Genomic DNA, 20,362 nt, shown 5'->3' with positions numbered 1-20,362 from the left:
CAATTTACCTGAGGCCCTGCCTGGCTTAAGGGGAGAGAATGTCACATGCCTCAGCAAACTACCTGTTCACTGCAGGAGAGATGCAGGCCTGAAACAATGCTGACAAGAGGAACCCGAGTCACCCTGAAGGGGGAGACTTTTGTGATCTGATGCTGAAACTCTGAGAGACACGAATCCTTCCTCTGAACCATGAAATCTGTAAGAATGTACGGTAAAGAATCCAGTTAGAACTGGTCAGCATGGGCCGAGGTGACTTGGAGTTACCAGGCAGTGAGGACTTGAAAGTCTGATGTCACCCTGCTGTCACTCAAAAGTCAAGAGATGGACCTGGGCTGGGGTCTCTGGAAGCTTTTCTGGGATTCCCCGATGAAACAGAGTGCAGGATAGGAATGTGGACCCTCTCCTGAAAGGACCCACTCTCTCCCTTGAGAGTGTCCCCTTTCCCTTTTCCTGTCACTTCAATAAAACTCATTCCTGTTATAGTGACATGTCTAAAATCTTCTGACTCGATCACATGAATTGGTGGGGGAGAAGGCATCACGCTGCTTCAGTTTCTCAGAAAGCCCCTGTAAAGTCCTTGCTAAACATCCGCATGGCCATCTTAAGTGACAGGTGCCAATTTAAGAAAATTTTCGCTTTCCCATTCAAGGGCCTTTCTGAGAAAGGCTCACAACTCCCTCATACCAACCCAACCCTCTACCACCCATATTAGGACCCACTTGGCTCTAATCCCTGAGCCTGCCCCATAAAAGTCCCTATCCCAAGCCTGTTCTGCCTCTCTCCATCTACGGAGAGATGGCCCTTATTTGTCAGCTCTGACAACAAAACTCTCGTGTGTATCTCTGCCTGGTCTCTGCCTTTCATCTCTCGCCCGCCCATCTCCCAGTTCCTCATTTTGCTTTCAGACCCAGCTCCGTAACTCCAGGGCTGTGTGTGTTGGGACAGTCAGTGTGTGGACAACACAGGCAATCCATCAAGGAAGGAGAAGTTAAGAGCTGAACTAATGAGCAATACCTAATGTTAGAAGACCACTGGACACACTTTTAAATGTCAAGGAGAAAGTGTTTTAACTCTAGATTGCCAGGGTTACACATTCCACGTGGGGATGCAAAGGAGACTTGTTCAACCTTCCAAAGCAAAAGTGTTTGCTACCTACCTGTTCTTTTTTAAGAGAAATTATAAGTGTACTAAAGTAAATGACGAAATACAAAGGAAAAAAAAAAAGATAGAAGCTTCTAGAAAGAGAAGACTCCCAGGAAAGCAAGAAGCCCTGGGAAGATGGCGGAGCAAAGGCCCAGGAGGAAGGTAGCACTCACTATGGCACTCAGGAAGAGTGTGACTGCACAGCTGTGAGACACTGGGATGCAGCGAAGAGGCATCTGCTTCCTCCACCCACAGGAAAAAAGATGATCAGAAAACAATGCATACGTCAGATTCCAACAGAACCGAAACGTCACACCAGGATTCCAGCAACTGCTGGAAGTGGGGAGAGCAAACCCATTGGACCTAGTGCCTGGAACTTTTGAAGGGCAGGGTTCTGACGGCAGTGGCAGTCATGTCTGTCTTGCCCAGATTTCCCCCACACACCAGAACACAAGACAAGGACATATGGGAAGTGCTCCCAAGTGACAGTATGGAGGACTGAGAAAAGCAGAACAGGAAGGAGGAAAAGCCAACCCAGGTTGCACTACACGGTCATCCACCAACGGGGACAACCAGGGCTCCATCGCACTCTGCCTGGGGCAAGGAAGCTGGGAGCGTCTACCCATCAGCTTCCATCCTCCACCAACCAAAGGCTGCCCCTGACCTGGCACTTAGATGTGCGTCTGCATCAGAACCCAGAGCAGAAGGACTCCCAGAGACTAGGGCAGCAAAGTCTCAGGACAGAAGATGAGAAAGACAGGGTACTACCTAGAAGTGTATTTTCCACGTGCATGTAGTACGTTGTAACAGCAACTGTGTAAAGAAGAAACAAAAATAGCATGTAGACACTAGCACTGCTCATCAAATATTTTTGGCTCTCAGCTTTCCAACCCTATGATGAAATCACACTCTTTGGTCCCATTGTGGTTGGGTGGGACCATCTGACACATTCTGACCAATGAATCAAAGTGAAAGTGATCTCACTTCCATGTTCAGACATCTAAACGTTGATGTGAGACCCTCCAGAGTTTTCTTTCCCTCTGCCATAAGGAACATTACAGATAATGGTTGTTCTGCTTCCATGGGTTGCGTGTAGAGAAGACCCAGAGTAGAGGCACCAGTCCATAGACCAACAGGAGAGTGATGAGAAATAAACCTTTGTTGTTTAAAGCCCCCAAAGATTTGGGGACTATTTATTACTGCTGCCTAACCTAACCCATCCTGACTGTTACAAAAAGCTTTGTAATGTTGTGGGTGGAACCTAGGTTACACAATTTCTCTTCCTCTCTCCTCTTCTCTCTCTCTCTGTCTCTCATACACACACACACACACACACACACACACACACACACACACAAATTACACTGTATATGGAAAACAAACATACATAGAGAAAACAAGGGACTTCCTCATATCAGTGCTGCTAGTCCACCCTTCTATGTTGTCTTTTTAAATTTTACATAATGAACAGCTATCATTTATTCAAAAAATAAATACTGAAAAAGGCAACTGAGGAAAAGGGCTGTATCGAGGATAGATGGGTGGATGCCACATTTCTGCTTTGTGCCTGTGAAGTCTAAACTCCTGGACCTGTTCCACCTCATAAAACATGCAAATCCATTTTCAGAGATCAGGACAGGTGCATCCTACATATCCAAAAGTTGTCTTGAGCTTTACAATTTGCATATTTTAAAAGTCTTCCAAACATTCAGTCAAGTTTTTCAGGTACCCTGGACAGTTTCTACCCCTACTTCCTCAGCTTTTGTGAAAAGGATTCTTTTCATGAATACATACCTGAGAATCCAGTGTCAAGGACTTCACATGAAGCCTTGTGCATGCACAGGTGCACGCTCACCTGCGAGCCTACACGTGAGCACAGGCATGCCAGGTCAGTGTATTAAGCCAATGTGGGGAGGGACCAGTCTGACCGTTTCTTTCATGTCTCTCTTTTTTCCAAATAGCAGCCAGAGCGAGTCTCGGGGAATTCCATCAGTTCATGTCACTTTCTGGCTTCAAAGCTCCAGTGGCTTCCGTTGCACACATGGATTGAAAACAAAAATCCTGATAAGCCCTGCAAGGTCCAGGAGACCTGGCCCCGGCCCTTTCTGCCTTGACCCAGCACATACCAACTCCAACAGTCGTTCTCGGATCCTTACCCCAAGCTCTTCTCCCTCCTCTGGCTGGCTGCTCCCCCTCCTGCAATGTCGTGCCCAGGGCTTTCTGCAAGGCTTCTTCCTCCTCATCCTTCCAGATTCAGCCTCTTCCTCCAGGAAGGCCTCCCCCAACTCCACCATCCAAACTGAGCCCCTCGCCCACTATGCCGCCCGTTGTCCTGCTTTCTCCCCGTGCAGACTTCACCACCATCCTGTTTCTCCTGCAGGTACATCTCTGTAGGTGCGCGTTGCCTGGCTCGCCTATTACGGGAGGGGCTCCAGGAGGCTTGTCTGTCCGGGTCATGTCTGTCTCTCCCACATCGTGTGCAAACATCGCAAGCTGTGCAAGAAACGGTGGCACACAGATGAGTGTGCCCCGTGGTGTCACAGGCTAACAGAACTGTGCACCAAGAATGGAAGAAGATGAGAAGAGGTTATTGGGGTCAATTTCCAGGATGAGGGATGCGTTGGCCAAGCAGAGGGCGATCAGGAGTTTGTGGGATGGCATGACAGGAAGGGACAAGGAGGTTTGCAAAGGGCCAGCAGGGGTCCATGTGGGCTGCCAAGTTCAGACCCCCCCCCACCCTCTCTGTGTTTTGGAGATGGAGCCCTGTACCCCTCGGGGAGAGTGTGTCCAGGCCAATGCCTCTGGGAGGGACAAAGCTAATTTACAGTTGGGGCTAGGCGGGCACCTGAAGCCCAGTTCTTGTGGGTCAGCCTGTTATCCAGCAGCTTCTCACCCAGTGATACCCTCCACTTTTTCCATGTCACCTGCCATTAGTAATGTGTCCCACCAGCACTGAGAGGTAGATCACTGTTGTTATTTTTCAGCCTCATAGTTGAGAACTGAAGAGCGTGAAGGTTAAGTGACTCATCAGAGTTTGTGGCCAGACAAGGACCAGAATTCCTCCCCTGTGGTCACTAGCAAGGCCGGCCCGGCAGCTTGCCTGTTGCTGGGATGTGGTGGGCACTCAAGTTTGGAAGGCCAGGGGGTCTGGGTGCAGCTGCATGGCTTCCCATCCCCTCCTCCTTTCTCCGTCTTCCATCTCTTCCCCTCTCTCCCTCCCTCTCTCTCCGCACCCCTGGGCTCTCTAGATGGCCACAGTGGTGCTGTAGACTGGCACCTCTCTCACTGGCCTTTTCTTCTCGACACTCTCAGAACCCAAGGCTGTGAGCTCCCTCCTTAGGAGATCCATTAAGCAACAGCCCAGAAGAGTCCCCCAGGAGCCGACCTGGGGGAGGGCCCTGGGGGAGCTGAGACCTAATCCACAGGCAGGAGCCCTGCTCCCACCAGCAGTTGGTCGGCTCCTCCCCCCAGGAACTCCCCCACAAAGGGGCCTCCCCCACTCCTGGCGCCGGGGTCCAGCAGTTCCTGCCCCCATCCACAGCTCTGCCTGTGTGTAGCCAGAAGCCAGAGTGCCTGCCTGGAATACTAACGGGGCTTCCAGATGCACAGAGACCAGACATCCCTCACGCCCCAGGGGCTGGCTGCAGAGGGCTGGAATCTGTGCCCGGGGGCAGGCCAGCTCATCACAGCCCTTCTGTGGGGCCAGAGGAGGCCCCCTTGCAGGGATGAAGGCAGGAGGCTGCCAGGCAGGGGCAGAGGCCCCAGGCTCCCCCTGCAGACAGCATAAATCTACTAGTGTGGGTTCCAGGTCCCTGAAGGCGGGCGACGGCCAGAACGGAGGCCCGAGGTAAGTCTGGAGGAGATTAAATTAAAAAGCCAAAGCTTCCAAGCACCAGGAGGCCTCAGCAACCATAAATCTGCTTGCAGAGAAGCACACAGAATATCAGACAAACGGGTCAGACTGAAGTTGCTGACGAGCGCCAGCCGCTGCAAAGGCCTGATTCAATAGCACACAGCCCTCCCAGGCAGTCACGGGTTCTGAGCCAGGCCCGGTGTATCAGCCAGGAAGGAAGTGGTACTTGGACAGTCACAAGGGCACAGGTGACGGCGTCCGAAAACCGCAGGCTCAAACCCCAGCTCTGTCACTTCGGGGCTGTGCATCCTCTGGCAGATCACCTAACCTCTCTGTCTCATTCCTCCCTCAGAAAACAGGCTAAATCAAGTGGACCTTATGAGTCACTGTACACCTGCCCCACAAGCATCACCAAAACGGTAGCCATGACAACAGTGAAGCTGATGATTATGCAGGAAAATAAAATCAACGGATATAATATGAATGAGAGTTGAGAAAAGGCAGTCATTCTGGGCCAGGCACTGTTTCCTCTTTCAACCCTATGACAATTCTATGGCAGGAAGCCATTATGGTTCCTGGTTTGCAGTAGAAGCACAGAAAGGCTGAGTAATTTGCTCAAGGTCACACAGCCAATCAAGGATGCTGCTGGGATTCAAACCTGGGCAGCCAGGCCAGGCAATAATACCGTACTCTCCTGACTGTCCCACAAGAGAGCCTGAAGGAACAAGGGAATTGTTTTTCCCACATTCATTTCGAAGAGATAGACGCCTCAGCCCAGAGGGTGAGAGACACTGCCAGACAGTGACAGGAAACAGTTCCTTAGAGCAAAAAGCCTGGGACTCTCTGTGACCCTAAGTATCTCCTGTGTGCCTCTGACAGCCCCAAATGCCTCCTCTTACATGAAAATTAGCTCACATTAACATACACGGAGAACGCAAACTCAGGGCCGTGTGCAGAGGCTCCGAAGATGCCCCAGCCCGTGCAGGCCCCTCCCCAGAATGCCACCCCAGAGCCACTGAGGACTGCCAGGCAGCAGGGTCCCTCCAGGCGCCCAGCAGCCCACCCACCCCAGCGACTTGGAAAGGCCCCCAGAGGCCCAAGGACAAACTGGAATGTGGAACTTTATCAGAGGCTCACTGTCTCCAGATCAAACGCTTAATTTGCAGCTAAGACTCTTGGCTTAAAGCCCTGGAGAGCCAGGGCAGCCTATCGCAGGAAGCTCAGGCCCTGCGGCCAGAGCCTGGGTCCCAGCCCCGGCTGAAAGGCCTGGCCCATGCTCCCAGCCCTGGGCCTCAGCTTCCTCATGTGTCAAATGCAGATAAAAACACCTTGGGGTTCATTTTGAAAACCGCAGGTGTTCATATCATCAAAGGTATTCATAAAAGACTGCCCAGCCCCAGACCATGTTTGGTAATGAGCATCTGCTACATAGGAATCTGTCATTTGTCAGATGCTCTTGAAAAGGTGCTTTTTTTTTTTTTTTGAGGGCTCCCTAACCTTAATGGAGCAGGAATCTTGCCAGACTTCATGGAAGAGCTGACATTTATCCGACCTGATGGAACAGGTCTGCTGCACAAGGATCGGAACTGACTCCGTCATTCTGGAATCTCACCCCCTAGCTTGAAGCAAACCAAATTATACATTTAAAAAAAAAAAAAACCGTCCTAGGATGAATGCTAAGCCCAGCAACTGTCTACAAAGGCCATGTTTTAAGTCCTTGCACCCCAGGACCCTGGGTTTGGCCCAGGCAGGTCTCAGAAACTCTGAAGTGGTTTCATAGTTGGACTCTCAGTGGCAGGTATTGCTCCCGCCACCCACCAAAATTCAGCCCCGCAACATCATTCACTGGGCTGGTGACGGCATGCACAGGATTTATGCCAGCCTTACAGAAAGGTCCTCAAATCAGCGCCAGCCACCTCTTCTTGCCGCCGTCTGTCTCGGGTGGCGGCAGCAGGATTGCACTCTTGCTCTGCCTCAATGCAGAGCACACACCTAGACACTCCTCCCAACAGTCATGATGGGGTTTCAGATCACATGCAGGGGAATATGGTCCAAAATGGACTAATGATGATCTCCTGCCTTTGTGGAATCTTAAGAGTTCACAGAATCATTCCAGACCTGCCAGCTGCTTTGAATGCCCTGACACCCAGTGTGGAGTCATGCAGGTCAGGAGTGGTGTCCTGTTAGCCACATCGGAAGAAGAAAGGGTCAGAAAGGGGAAGCGATTTTATGAAGGACACACAGCAAGTTGGGAAGAGGGACGAACCTCAGGTTAAAGTCTGTCTACCCTGGTCGCATGTTCCTCAAGGCCATTCTGCTCCTTGCTCTGGGCTTAATTTTTGCAGGTGGGTTGATATGATGACTTACTTCCTCAGATATCCCCACCCCTCAAAGACATCCGTGAGTTTGTCCAAACAAGTTTTCCATTCCTATCTCCCAATTTTTCTGTCGACTAACGGAATGTTCCAACCCCACACTTCCCCAGCATCTCTGGGTCTCTTCTCCTAGGGTCTCCCCAGTGGCACACACAGCCAGTTCCACCAGTCTTTCAGGCCCTCAGCAGGCACTTTCTGATTGTGCCAGCAGTAGCAACCGGAGGGGGGCTGTTGGGGGGAAACCACCCCTCTCTACTCCATAGCCCTGGATTTTTCCTCCCAGGATCATTATTTCCTGTCTCAGGACTTCTCCTCTGCTTGCCTGGGACACTGGAGGTCAGCAACCCTGGGGCGTCTGCCCTGGACGCTCCCAAAGGCCTCACACTGAGCCTGGCACTAGTTGGGACTCAGCGTCTACACATTCATTGCATTGATCTTGGAAAGGTTGAGGCCCGAAGCTCAGCATCACCTTGGTCTAGGTATTAAAAGGGCATCTACTGAGGAGGCCTGGAAACAGAACCAGAAGGTCCATACGCCTTGGGGCTGCACCTACACCTAACATCAGAAACACCACAGCATCGTTCACTCCAGGATTCACGTTAGGGCGAAGGACAAGGGGGCTCCTCACCAGGCCCTGTCACAATGGAGCTCACATCCCAGGGAAGAAATGCACAGCCCATGACAAACACTTGATGGGGGACATACAGCCACCCACCAAGGCACAAAATGGAAGGTGTCCAGGTGGCAGAACAGGCTGAATGTGAAGGAGGCATTTGGCATACACACGTGTGACTGCGACTGTGTGTGCACACCCGTGCACGTGTGTGTGGGCACAGCATGAGCAGCAGCTAGGGTGTTAAGGGGTGCAGTGCTGAAACTCCCAGGCAAAGCAAGATTCAGCCAACTGTCCAATGCTTTTATCCCAAGGGCAGGTAACATGAATGATCTAAGGAATTTCCTGGTGCTAGAGAGACCAAATATGAGGCTAGCCTTTCCTCATTATCACACTATTGTAATGCCACGTGCAAACACACTCAGTGCCAAGTGTAAAGTCGGGCTACATAGCAGGACCACTAAAGAACACCAGGAAGAGAAATCTCAAGTTCTTCTGACCTTGATTTCTCATCAACAATATAGAGGAAAAATACAGACCTCACAGGATTTGCTGGGGAAAGGTTCCACGATATATGTCCATAAAATATTCTGCATTGAATTCCATACCACAAGCTCTTGATTGTGTTTAGCTTAAATGTTGGGGCTCAGCATTGCACCCTGGGTGAGAACATGGACGGGAGTCTCCAGAGGTGGGTTCAAATACCAGCTCCCCCACCTTACTGGCTATGACCCTAGGGAAAGCTTCGTGGACTTTCTAAGCCTCATTCTCCTAATCTGTACTTGGAAGATAGTTTCAATAATCAACTGAGGAAACATGGTGGAATATTCACCATCATATAGACACTAAATTCTCAAAAAAGCATAACTAATATTATGCTACTTTTATCAAACATATTGTATGATATTTCTAAGATAGATTAAAAGCTGAGTTCACAATCCACATAATCCATAGGAACATAGGTGTCAGGAGTGGGGCAGGGTGTGGTATGGGAAAGGCCTAAGAATTCTGGGCCTAACTATTCAATATGGCGGCCTACATAGGGCTGGCACTGACAATCTTGCCCTGTCAAAGAATCAGGGGATATTCTCTGTAAAGGAAAAAAATAATCAAGGTTGTGGGCCAAGTATCTCAGATTATACACCTAATGTATTTGAATTTGGAAGAAGACCAGCTTTTCACTGGAGGTCACGGATACACACACACACACACAGACTCCAGACAGTTTCTTAAATGAGTATAATTAGTTTTGGGAAATAAAATATTCAGCTGACCTAATTTTTACACTGGGAATAGGAGTTGTAGTGTATTTTGAATAAAGCCAACAAAATATTTACTAGTTTCCATATTAAGATGAAAGAGAGAAATAGAACATGGCAGCCAGTGTCAGCAAGCCACCCTTGTCCCTTTGTGCCCCCCCCCCAACAGCCAGCACCCACAGAAAGCTCCTGTCAACACCAAAGGTGACCCACCTTTCTTGGCCTATGGGCATTCTGCAGACACAAAGGCAGAGTAGTCTAGAAGTGACAGACGTGGGGACCATCTCAGCTTCCTCTTCCCTTGTGGGCAATTAAGAGACGTGCTTGGCGCGGTCTCTCAGGAGGTCCCCAGCAGGACTGCGCTCCTGTTGCCCACGGCAGAGGCCCACTCTCCAACCCGCTCTCCCCCCACCTGAGACCAATTCTAGAATAAACTATTTGCACCCTAATCCTTGTCTCAAGATTTGCTTTTGGAGAAAGAAAATGAAGACATAGAAAGAAAAATAATATAGAAAGAGAAAATGAAGACAAGAGGAAAGGGTAAGGATGGAGGAAAAGGCATGAGATCAGAACCGAGGGGAAGGCAGAAAAGACCAGAGACGAGTGGAAGCCTCTGGGCCACACAGCCCTTCCCCCACCTAACCCCACCCCACAGGGCCAGTCTGGAAAGCCACCCATAAATTCAGGTATCCCCCAAGTGCTGGCAAGCCCAGCATATTCGGCCCTTGACACGGGCCCAGCAGCCAGTACAGGGGGCAGGAACTGGCCCCCAGCCTTGCTGTCCCTGATCCACTTCCACCTGCCCCACCTTCCCCCAAATCTCCACTGGGGACTCGGGGTCAGAACACCATCCCCGTGAGGTCAGACAACCCAAGAAACCTACACTCTTGATTCAATCCCTGGTTGGGACAAATCTCTTTTCCGAAAAATGTGTTCTACTGCTCTTGACAATAACACAGTTGTTTCGCCATTAAGGGTCAAATTTTACAGAACTTGCCAAAAATCTTTTGAGATGAAGCCCAGGGCCCTGCACACATGGAAAAGGACCCCCAACCCTGCCCTAAACCCAGCCCCAACGCTCCATTCTCTATGGCTCTTTGGAGCTCTCTGTAAATCCTGCCTTCTTGAAAGGGACAGTATCACCCCCAAAAGGGCAAAAACTCTTGTATGTGTGTAGTGACCATCTGGGGCTCAACCCTACCCAGAAAAGCCTTATTCTGTTTAATTTCATGGAGAGGGAGATTCGTGAGAAAAATAACAGCCTCCTTCCAGGAGGGATCAGGGGGAAAATCTTGGAAAGCACTGACTTAACGGTGAAAAGCCCACTCTGGGTTTATCTTCAGGTCTCCTCAGTAACAGGCATCCACTGCAGAGAGAATTCAGCTCCAATCTCCATCAACAACACCGTGGAAAACAAACGTCCCCAGATGTCACCTGGAGAGCCGAAGCTCTACACAGCACAGGGGTTCGTCCCTCCTTGTAACTCCTCTACCTCTTTCCCAGGTTCCAGAGGCCATCTGGGTCGCTGCAGAGGACAGAGGGATAAAGAACTTCCTCACCTTCAAGTTGGTTCCAAGACCTAAACTGGAAGCCCATCCTGAGGTCCAGAGCAAAACCCGGCCCACATCAACATCAGCCACCCTTGCCCTCCATCACACCGAATGCTGCTCCCAGCACATAGTAGGGCCTTCCTCAAGACTGTGGCGCACTTACTTAAAGATGGCAATGGAACCCACCTCTAACCACCCAAGTGTTCCTCTTCCCAAACCCCAGGGCCACCAGCCACACTACCACCTGCTGAGGCCCCAGACAACCACCTGAGGGACGTGCCTTGCAGCCAATCAATGCAACAGAGGAGCTAGGAGCCCAGGCTTTGAAATCTGCTGCTCTCCATTCTGAAGCCCAGCATTGGCACTTGCCACTGTGACATCAGGCAGCTATTTAACCTTCCTGAGCAACCCTCCCGACTACAAGACAGAAACAACACCCACCTTCCCTGCAGGGTTGCGGTATGGTTTAAACATGGTAAAATGTAAAATGCTCCACACAACCTCCCACCAAAGGCAGGTGCTCCGTGGAAGGGGCTTGCTGCTACTGCTCCCCTCACCAACACTGGGGATGTTTTCTCTCTGGACTTCTAAAAAGGTTGCCCATTGTCACTGAGAAGCACACACAGACAGGCTGACAAAGCCCAATTCCAGGGCTGGGGATGTGGCTCAAGCGGTAGCGCGCTCGCCTGGCATGCGTGCGGCCCGGGTTCGATCCTCAGCACCACATACCAACAAAGATGTTGTGTCCGCCGAGATCTAAAAAATAAATAAATATTAAAAATTCTCTCTCTCTCTCCCTCTCTCTCTCTCTCTCTCTCTCTCTCTCTCTCTCTCTCTCTCTCTCCTCTCTCTTAAAAAAAAAATAAAATAAAAAATTTTAAAAAAGCCCAATTCCAGCTCCGTAACTCATCAAGGCAGACACCACAGAATTCTTTTCTCTCATCCGTGAAATGTGGGTGACACAACATCTACCTGGTGATGCTGTTGTATTAGATAATGCACACTAAGTTGGCACCACAGGTCTCCTCTGGCCCCTTCCAGCTCCATCTAGATTGGGAGCTCATTCTCTTCTCTGTCCTTCCTTAGAGACCCCTGCCACAACAAGGCCTCGATGTTGGAGCCTCTAAAGAATGCAAAGGGGCAGAGTGACAATGAATGTGAAATGAGACAGTGTACAGTCACGCTGGAGACAGGATTTCAACACAGCTAGTTCCTCTGCTGGAAAGGGCTTCATTCTTGGGTGGTTCAGGAAGCGCAGGCTCAAGTTCACTTGCTGTTTGACATACCAGGTCCATTCTCCAATTTCCAGGGGTGCTGTGCAGAGGTCCCTCCTCCACAGGGATGCAGTGAAGAGGAGGCAGGTCTCCAGAGGGGCAGCCCCAGAGAGATGGGCCTGGACCAGCCCAGGCCACCCCAGACCCGGCCAGAGACAAGGCAATACCCAGCCCAACAGCCTCGTGGTGTAAGAACGGTTCCCACCCGAGGCCCAAGGTGCCTCCTCTGGCCTAAGTCACTAAACTGAAGGTGTAGACAGATCCCTCCAAGAGCTCCTCTAGCCCCTGATTCTGAGTCCAAATGTCTCATGAAACTTCAGAGAGAAGGTCAAGGGTGAGCATGGCTCCACCCAGCTTCCTTCCAATCTAGATCATGATACATGGAGAAAGTGAAAATTTAATTATAATCAAGTAATTATATTTTAAAATGTTTAACCTTTCTATTTCTGTTTCTGCTTAAAGGAGGAGAAAGGATGCAGATCACTTTAAAGAATTTTCAAGAGAAATGAAGATGCCCAATGAAGGAGCCAAAACTTCCAAGCCGAGCTGAATGAGGGGGAGAAATAGCCTGGATTGATATGCAGCCGGGGGTGTGTGGGAGACAGCCAGTCTGCAGAGGGTGGACATTTCATCTTCCCAGCTATTCATCACCCTTGGAAAAGTTTGCTGAAAGAAAAAGGCAGCAAGGAGGAGAAGAAAAACATGCATTTACCAATTCACTTGACTAATCTCCCCTTGAAAACTGAGATGGCAATACGCCTTGAAGAATTCCGCATCTTCTGGTTAAAAGAATAAGATAAAATACACAACACCCTCTTCCATTAGGTTGGAGAAAAGTTGAAATGGATGGTATAACAAAAACATAAAAAACAACAGTCATTTAACACCAAGTTCAGCTTCCTGGTTAATGTCTCTCTAGACAGGGGGAGTCAGCCACACGAACAGGCACTTTGTTCTCAGCCCGAAGGATCGATATTGCAATTACACGAGGCCAGCAGAAATTAGAACAGGTCCGCGTGAAAGGGCTATCCACATACAACAAGCACCGGTGGGCTCCCCGGGAACTCGGCTCCTACACTGTGCTTACCCGAGTCCAGGAAAACAATCCAAAACTCCATGTGTTGGGGTGGGGGCACAGGAGGTGGGGTTATGCTCCAGAAAGAAGTGGCATCTCAATCTGATACATTATGTATTTGTATTATACCTTAAAAATGTCAGAAGTCATTAGTGAGTCAACATCGGAGAATTCCTCCATAGGAACTGGGAATGTTCTAGAATTACCACAGGGAGGGAAAGCTGAGGTCGTGGAAAAGAAGTTGTGGCATACTGCATACCTAAAGATGGCTGCTAAAGTCCCTCCTACCCCGTATGCTCTTCTGCAGTGTGATCTTGACTGCTCGAATGTGGGGTGAGGGCACTGACCACCTTGACCAGTAAAACTGGGCAGAAGGATAATTGCCAGTTCCAGGCGTAGCACCTCACTGGTCTGGCATCCTCTGTTTGTGCTTCTCAGAAAACTAATTTGGGGCATGCGCCCTCTCAGGACTCAGCCAGAGAGAGAGAAGCTACTAGAAGCCAGATCAGCATCGAGCTGATGCCCAGCATCCACTCCCAATGTGCGGGAGAGTCATCTTGGACTCCCAGCCCAACACTCCCCGTCCACGATCTCGTAACACACTTCAAGAAGGAATGGCCCCGCTGAGTGCAGTCAACCCACAGCCCCATGAGAGACAAGAGCTCACTGTCCTTAAGCCACTGCATTTGGGTGACTTGCTACCCAGCAGTAGATAATGGAAACATGGAACCTGAGGGACAGGGTTGAGGTATGGGCTTAAAGAGACAGGTCCTCTCGAGAGTCTTCTAGATCAGAGCTGCCCTGATCTGCTTACAAGGACCTCTTCAAAAAACAAAGCCTCTGCATCCCCAGCCTTGCAGAGAGAGGGAGGACTGGGGATGTTCTTGAATGTGAAAAACAAAGTAAACACCTTACCAGACACACCATTTCAGGAGTGTAGAAATCACGGCTCTGAGAGTCACTGCACTGGGACGATCAAAACAGAGTTTTTAAGGTCTGAAATCTAAAAAGCCTTTTACAAGATGCAAATAACCTTATCCTCTCCAAGTCCCTATTTTAAAGTAATAAGAAATGCATTAGCCAAACGCATCGCCTCCAGCACAAACCTAAGATAAACTCGCTCAGAATCCAAGACCAGACCCCCCACCACAGCCAGGGACAGCCAGCCCGCAGCGCTCCCTGCCAGCCCGGCCCTCGCCCAGCACTCCTCCTCTCTTTTTTCTGTTCAGCTGCTGTTTTCTGTACTCTTCAGTATGTGATAAAGCCACGGCAGGAAGCAAGTGGCTTCAGACAGGGATTGCCATCGTGGGAAGGGTAACACTGGGATGGAATGGAAAGGATCGGAGCGCATTCACAGAGACCGTGACAAACAGCCCTCGGGGACCGGATGACGCTCCCACACCATCAGAACGGATTTGGGACAGTCCTCCTGCCCGTGGCTCAGATGGCAAGGGGTATCCTGTGCTCTTCAAAACTCTCCCGACATGTCAAGGGCTCAGGAACACAGTGCCCACCAGGGCTAGGCCGCCCAGCCCCATGGTGACCTGAGCTCCCTGCCTTGGGTTCACAGACTTCATACTCTGTGTTCATTTTTTTTTTCATTCAATATTTATTTTGCTCCTGCTATGCTGGGAGCTGAGGATATGGTTCCTGCACCGACACTCAAGGAAAAAAGACCAGCAATAACCAAAAACTAAAACAATAAGATATTATAGACAATAAGTCAATATATAAGAAAAAACAGGGGGGCTGGGGTTGTGGCTCAGCAGTAGAGCACTCACCTTGCACGTGAGAGACCCTGGGTTCCATCCTCAGCACCACATAAAAATAAGCAAGTGAAATAAAGAAAAACCAGGGATGTGACCAAGAGGGCCACCTGAGAAAGGCCAAGTTTAGGTGGGTTAGATGACCTCAATGCAGAGGTGTCAGTTAAGACCAAAAATGTAGAAGGCTCAGCATGTACCAAGGTCCTGGGGCTGTATAGGAACTTTTCCCATTATAGGAATTTTCAGAGGGACCAGTGAGGATAGATAATAGAGAAGAAAGGGAAAGAGAAATGAATTAAGAGTCACGAATGAAAGTAAGGGTTTGACATCAGTTGGACTTTTATCCCAGGAGCCATGGGAAGCTGTTGGAAAGAAACTAGGAAAGTGACTAAATCTGGTTGATGATTTTTTTAAGTCACCCCACAGCTAGGACAGCAGCTCCCTTTGATAGGAATAGCATCGGGGAAGGGATGGGGATAACCTCTAGAGTGTTGGTAATGTCCTGTTTCTTCATTCGGGTGCTGTTCACAGGGCTGACTCCAGTCTGTGAAAATTCATCAAGTTGCACTTTTATGAAATACCTTCCCTTCTGTATATGTGTTATATCTCAATAAAACATTTATTAAAAACCACCCTGGCCTTTTCCAGGAAGTGTGGAGATGGGAAGGCTGGTCAGGAAACCAGGGTGGAGAGGGGAGAGGTTCTGGGCGTGGCCCAGTGGTGCAGGGGGGGACGAAGGCCGGGAGCTGGAGGCGTGTGCATGAGCGTCAGAGCTCCCCTCCAAGGGCGTCAGCCTCTTTCTGGCCTCCACTCCTGTGCCAGCCCCGGGGACTCAAGCCCTGCCTCAGCCAGGAGGCAGTACTGCTCAAGTCAAGCCCAGCATGGACAGGACCTGACACCAAGAGACGCCAACATTTACCTGACAGAGCAAGGCCATCCAGGTTTACCAAGCCCCCAGGTGCCTCTGTGACTGGGAATGGCTGGAGAGGAAACTGAGCCCAGGAAGGGCAGGGGAATGTTCACAGGCAACTGAGACCCTCTAAATAGAGGGGACACAGGCCCCGTGCAAGCCAGAGGACTAGAGTCTCTGTTCCCACTGCTCCTCTCAACCCCTCAAGACTGGTTCAATAGCGGGAACTGTACATCCACTTCTCTCTGCTGGAGATCTGGGTTCTGTGCTCTGTCTTAACAGAACAGAACTTTTTAAAGAAGAAAAATAATATGCTCAGAAGTAAGACCTCCAAAACAGAGAGCTGAAGGCCAGGCACGCTCGCACAGGCCTATAATCCCAATGACTCAGGAGACTGAGGCAGGAGGATCCCAAGTTCAAGGCTAGCCTCAGCAACTTAGTGAGACTCTTTGTCTCAAAATTAAAAAAAAAAAAAATCAAAAGGGCTAAGGATGTAGCTCAGAGGTCAAGTGCCCCTGGGTGCAATCCCCAGTACCAAAAAATAAAATGAAAATAAACCGAGAACTGGAAAAACCAAGTACTCAATTGGAAAGGAGAAAAATAGATCTCAAAAGAAACCCATAGAATGGATTACTCTGAGAAATAATTACCTCTTGGAAAACAGGTCTGGCCACTTACTCCTGGAAGAGGCAGACCATCTTTGAAATGAGCTACCAGTTACCAGGCATTTGCACTTGACAGAATCAACCATGGCTGCTTAAAAAATAAAAACCCATTTTCACATCAGGGCTCAGCACCAAGGGGGATGTCATCTCATCAACAGGAAGGATCAGAAAAGACACTGTCTTCTGCCCTCCCTTCTACCCCAAGCCTCGGGTCCACCTGAGTGGGACGTGTCTTTATACACACACAAACATGCAGCAAAAGGAGCCCCAACTTCATCTGTCAATGTTGCAGAAACCAGACTCAAGAGTGAGAAGGGTGTCTGTGGAGCAGTGTACCCTCCTAGCCGTGAGCAGATGTCACCTAACAGCTTTTCAGACGGAACAGGGAATGGTTTTGATTTGATTGGGTAGAAGGCGTGCAAATGCGTGTAAACCACACTTCAGTGACTCGAACTTTCCCTAAAAGACAAATTTATAAACCTGTCCAGCTCCAAAGGGTGCCAAGAACTACCCACAGGGGACAGTAATGCAGAAACAGGGCTCCGACAAGGCTGGCAAACGATGGGACGGAAGATTTCCACACGGGATACTGAGAATACACTTGCTTCAAAAAAGTCCCAAAGCCCATTCCTTCCGTCCTGTTCCATGTCACATGATAATGTAAAGTCACCTAGAGGTTATGAAACTAGACAAAGAAACAACAGAATTTGGGCTGGGGATGTGGCTCAAGCGGTAGCGCGCTCGCCTGGCATGCGTGCGGCCCGGGTTCGATCCTCAGCACCACATACCAACAAAGATGTTGTGTCCGCCAAGAACTGAAAAATAAATATTAAAAATTCTCTCTCTCTCTCTCTCTCTCAAAATAAATAAATTAATTAATTTTTTAAAAAAAAAGAAAGAAACATCAGAATCTGAGACTATGCAGAAAGACATCACAGAGGGGAAAAGAAAGGAAGGAAATCAGGAAAATGGAGGAATGCCTTCCAAGTAAGACCCTCGGACGTGTGGAATGAACATAAAATCAATACAGAATTCAATGGAGTTCTGCTAGTTTGAAGGAACCTGCCCAGTTTCAAAAAGTTTTACTGATCAGTGAAATCAAAACTCAAAAGACGAACAGGGAGATTCCAACACGGGATGTATTAACCCCCAAATAGCCCACGGAGGCCTCTGCTTTCTCCAGCCCTGGATGTTGGGGATCTGCCTGGAACTCATTCGTGGTACAAACGTGCCTCCTGCTTTAATTACACTCTCTCCCTCATCCAGGGGAGGAGAAATAATCCCAATCTGACATCTCATCTATGGTGAACTTTGCTGCCTCTCTTCTGTTTCCAAATGAATTTGGCTTATTAAAAAAGTAATGAGCTATTAATTAACTCTACACTCATACAAAGCTGTTTAATTCTCAATCTAATTAGCAGCAATCTGTTGAAGGATTCTAACGATTATTTTAAATTTGCTAACAGAAACATCTTTTCACTTTTCATAAGTTATTTATAGAAGAGCTCGCATTGGATCCTGCTTGGTCTTTAATTTGATATTTCCACTAGATACTCACTCATCTACCAAGGCCGTCTGTGGGACAGGATTTAAAAACTGTCACCATCAGAAAGCCTAGAAATAGTGTCTTGGATCAGCTGCGTGGCCTGGACGGTGCACGCTTCTGACTTGGAGAGATCCTGCCAAGTTCAGGGTGGGGGTGGTGGTGGTGGTGGAGGAGGAGGAGGAGGAGGAGCCCGGCACTGACATTATTCCCAAATTAGGCAAAACTCAATCATAACCAAGAGCTTAAGATCCAATAATTTAAGCTCCTGGTGGAAAAACAGAAGCCTTGGAACTGCTGATAGAGCTAGAGAGGTCACAACACCAATAGGAATGTCTTTTTTGTAACCAACATAACGAAGAGCATTCCTGGAACTCTCATCTAGAAGCAACACATGTTGAGTTACATTTCACTTACGTGTAGGATCATTCTTAGAAACCCTTCAGTAAAACGCAAAAAGATCTCATCACATTTGCCACGCACTCTTTAGGATATGCATTTTGTAGACATTAGGAGATTCTATGTGCATATTAATGTCAATGCTACAGGCTTGAAAGCACGGGTTCAATAAATACAGACACCCGCAAACCTCACATGCAAAATGAAGTGTGCATCTACAGTGGTACTTTTATTCTTCCCTAGGTCACTCAAGGACTGGACTACTGTCAGTGTGCTGCGGTCTCTGAATATCCAGGACTAATGTCGAACGGTTTGTGCAGCAAGAGTCACCACTTCTCCCTGACGTTTAAGGGGAAATGGGAATCCCTCTCCCAGGCCAGCTCCAGCCTCTCCTCCTTGGAATGTAAAGAAGCAAAGGATTTAGAAAACAGTGAAGCCAAACTGCCTGCGTTCGAACCCCAGCTCTGTCCTTATTAGCTGTGTGCTTTTGGGCAAACCAATAACCTCTCTGTGCCTCAGTTTCCTCATCTGAAAAAGAGGAATGATGATAGTACCTTCCTCACAGGGTGGTTATGATGAAATGAATCTGCAGCTCTGAAACCCTTAAGAATGACATAGCAAGAATACGTGATCTGCCATTTCTAAATGAAATCAATACGAGGTGAGCACATTCCCCAATAATATACACAGAGTTGGGGACACTGTAAGGCCATTAGCCCACTAATAACAATAATTTGTTTAAAAAGACAAAAGCCCAAACACACAAAGAGCACTGGATCCCAGTGTGGACTTTTTTCTGTGGTCCCCCGGCCCCGTTTTGTTTTTTGTTGTGTTTTCTTGTAGCCCCAGCCTTCCCATTTCCCTTTGGAGAAAAACACAGATATGAGATGAAATTAAATGGCATACATTTTGAGCCCTCACCAGTGTTATTATTTATTAAACGTCATTAAAATGCTAATAATAAAATGCTAATAAACACAGGACCTTGAAAAAAATTAAACTTAAGTAAGTTGAATATTAATGGAGCAGAAGCCTGGAGGGGGGAGTGTATTCCCGAAACGAGTTATTTATTTATTTTACAGAAAAAAAAAAAAAAGGTGTCTTGGTTATAAATAGTATTGGTTATAACAGTAATAGCCAGCATTCACTGAGCAGCCTCCCCACACCAGGCACTCTGCTCCGCGGGCCACAAGCAGCACCTCCCTGCACAGGGGGGTCCTCCTGGTGGCCCCGTCCTCTCAGGACCACTCTCCCTTGGCCGCCTTCCCAGTTCTATCCCATATGGCCAGTGCCCTGCGCAGGTCACATCCTCCCCCTCCTTGGCAGGGGATGCCCAATTCCTGCCCTTCAAGGTCAAGCAGGAGCTGAGAAGGTGCCCGGGAAACAGAAGGCACCAAACAGATGGAGGAAAACTAGCCTAGACCTTCATCTGGGGGCTCAGTCCCCCCCATGGGTCTGAGTGCCAAGTTGAGTCCATCAAGACAGAGAACACGCAAGCACTTACACCCAAAGGCCCCTCACGGGATGTGGCCAAGGCGTCCAAGTTTCCCAGTCAGAGATCCAGCTTTCCTCCCATGGGCCCATCAATGCCTCCAAAGAGTATGGTTCTCGCCCAGGGGTGATTTTGTCCCGTGGTGGGGACAGACTCTTAGCAATGTCCAGAAATATTTTTGGCTGTCACAACTGGGGGAGGTATTGTATTACTGGCAACTTCAGGGTAGGGGCCAGAGATGCTGCTAAATATCCCGCAATACACAGTATCCCCCACCAACTGCTTAATCAAAGCACGTGGATCCCAGGACCAGCCCTGTGGAATCCCGAGCCTCAGCAGCCACACGGTACCACCAGCTCGCAGATCCCCGCTCCAGAAGGGAGGCCGTCACCTCTCAGGGAGGATTCCAGACCAGAGCACCCACCCAGGTGGGGGTTAGGTGAAC

At 49.1% G+C, this 20,362-nt stretch overlaps 1 protein-coding gene across 9 annotated transcripts in view; it reads right to left on the bottom strand.

The window, feature by feature from the left end:
* The window catches only part of PTPRT (protein tyrosine phosphatase receptor type T), a gene marked incomplete at both ends in the record, with an annotated part of 1,075,443 nt that overhangs the window by 991,389 nt on the left and 63,692 nt on the right, over positions 1-20,362 (bottom strand). The gene's annotated exons all lie outside the window — the stretch shown is intronic.

Source organism: Spermophilus citellus (assembly GCF_964194105.1).
Source record: "Spermophilus citellus genome assembly, chromosome: 4".
In the NCBI taxonomy this organism is placed as follows: Eukaryota; Metazoa; Chordata; class Mammalia; order Rodentia; family Sciuridae; genus Spermophilus; species Spermophilus citellus.
The sequence above is the reverse complement of the archived record's forward strand: the minus strand, read 5'-3'. Positions and strand labels throughout refer to the sequence as shown.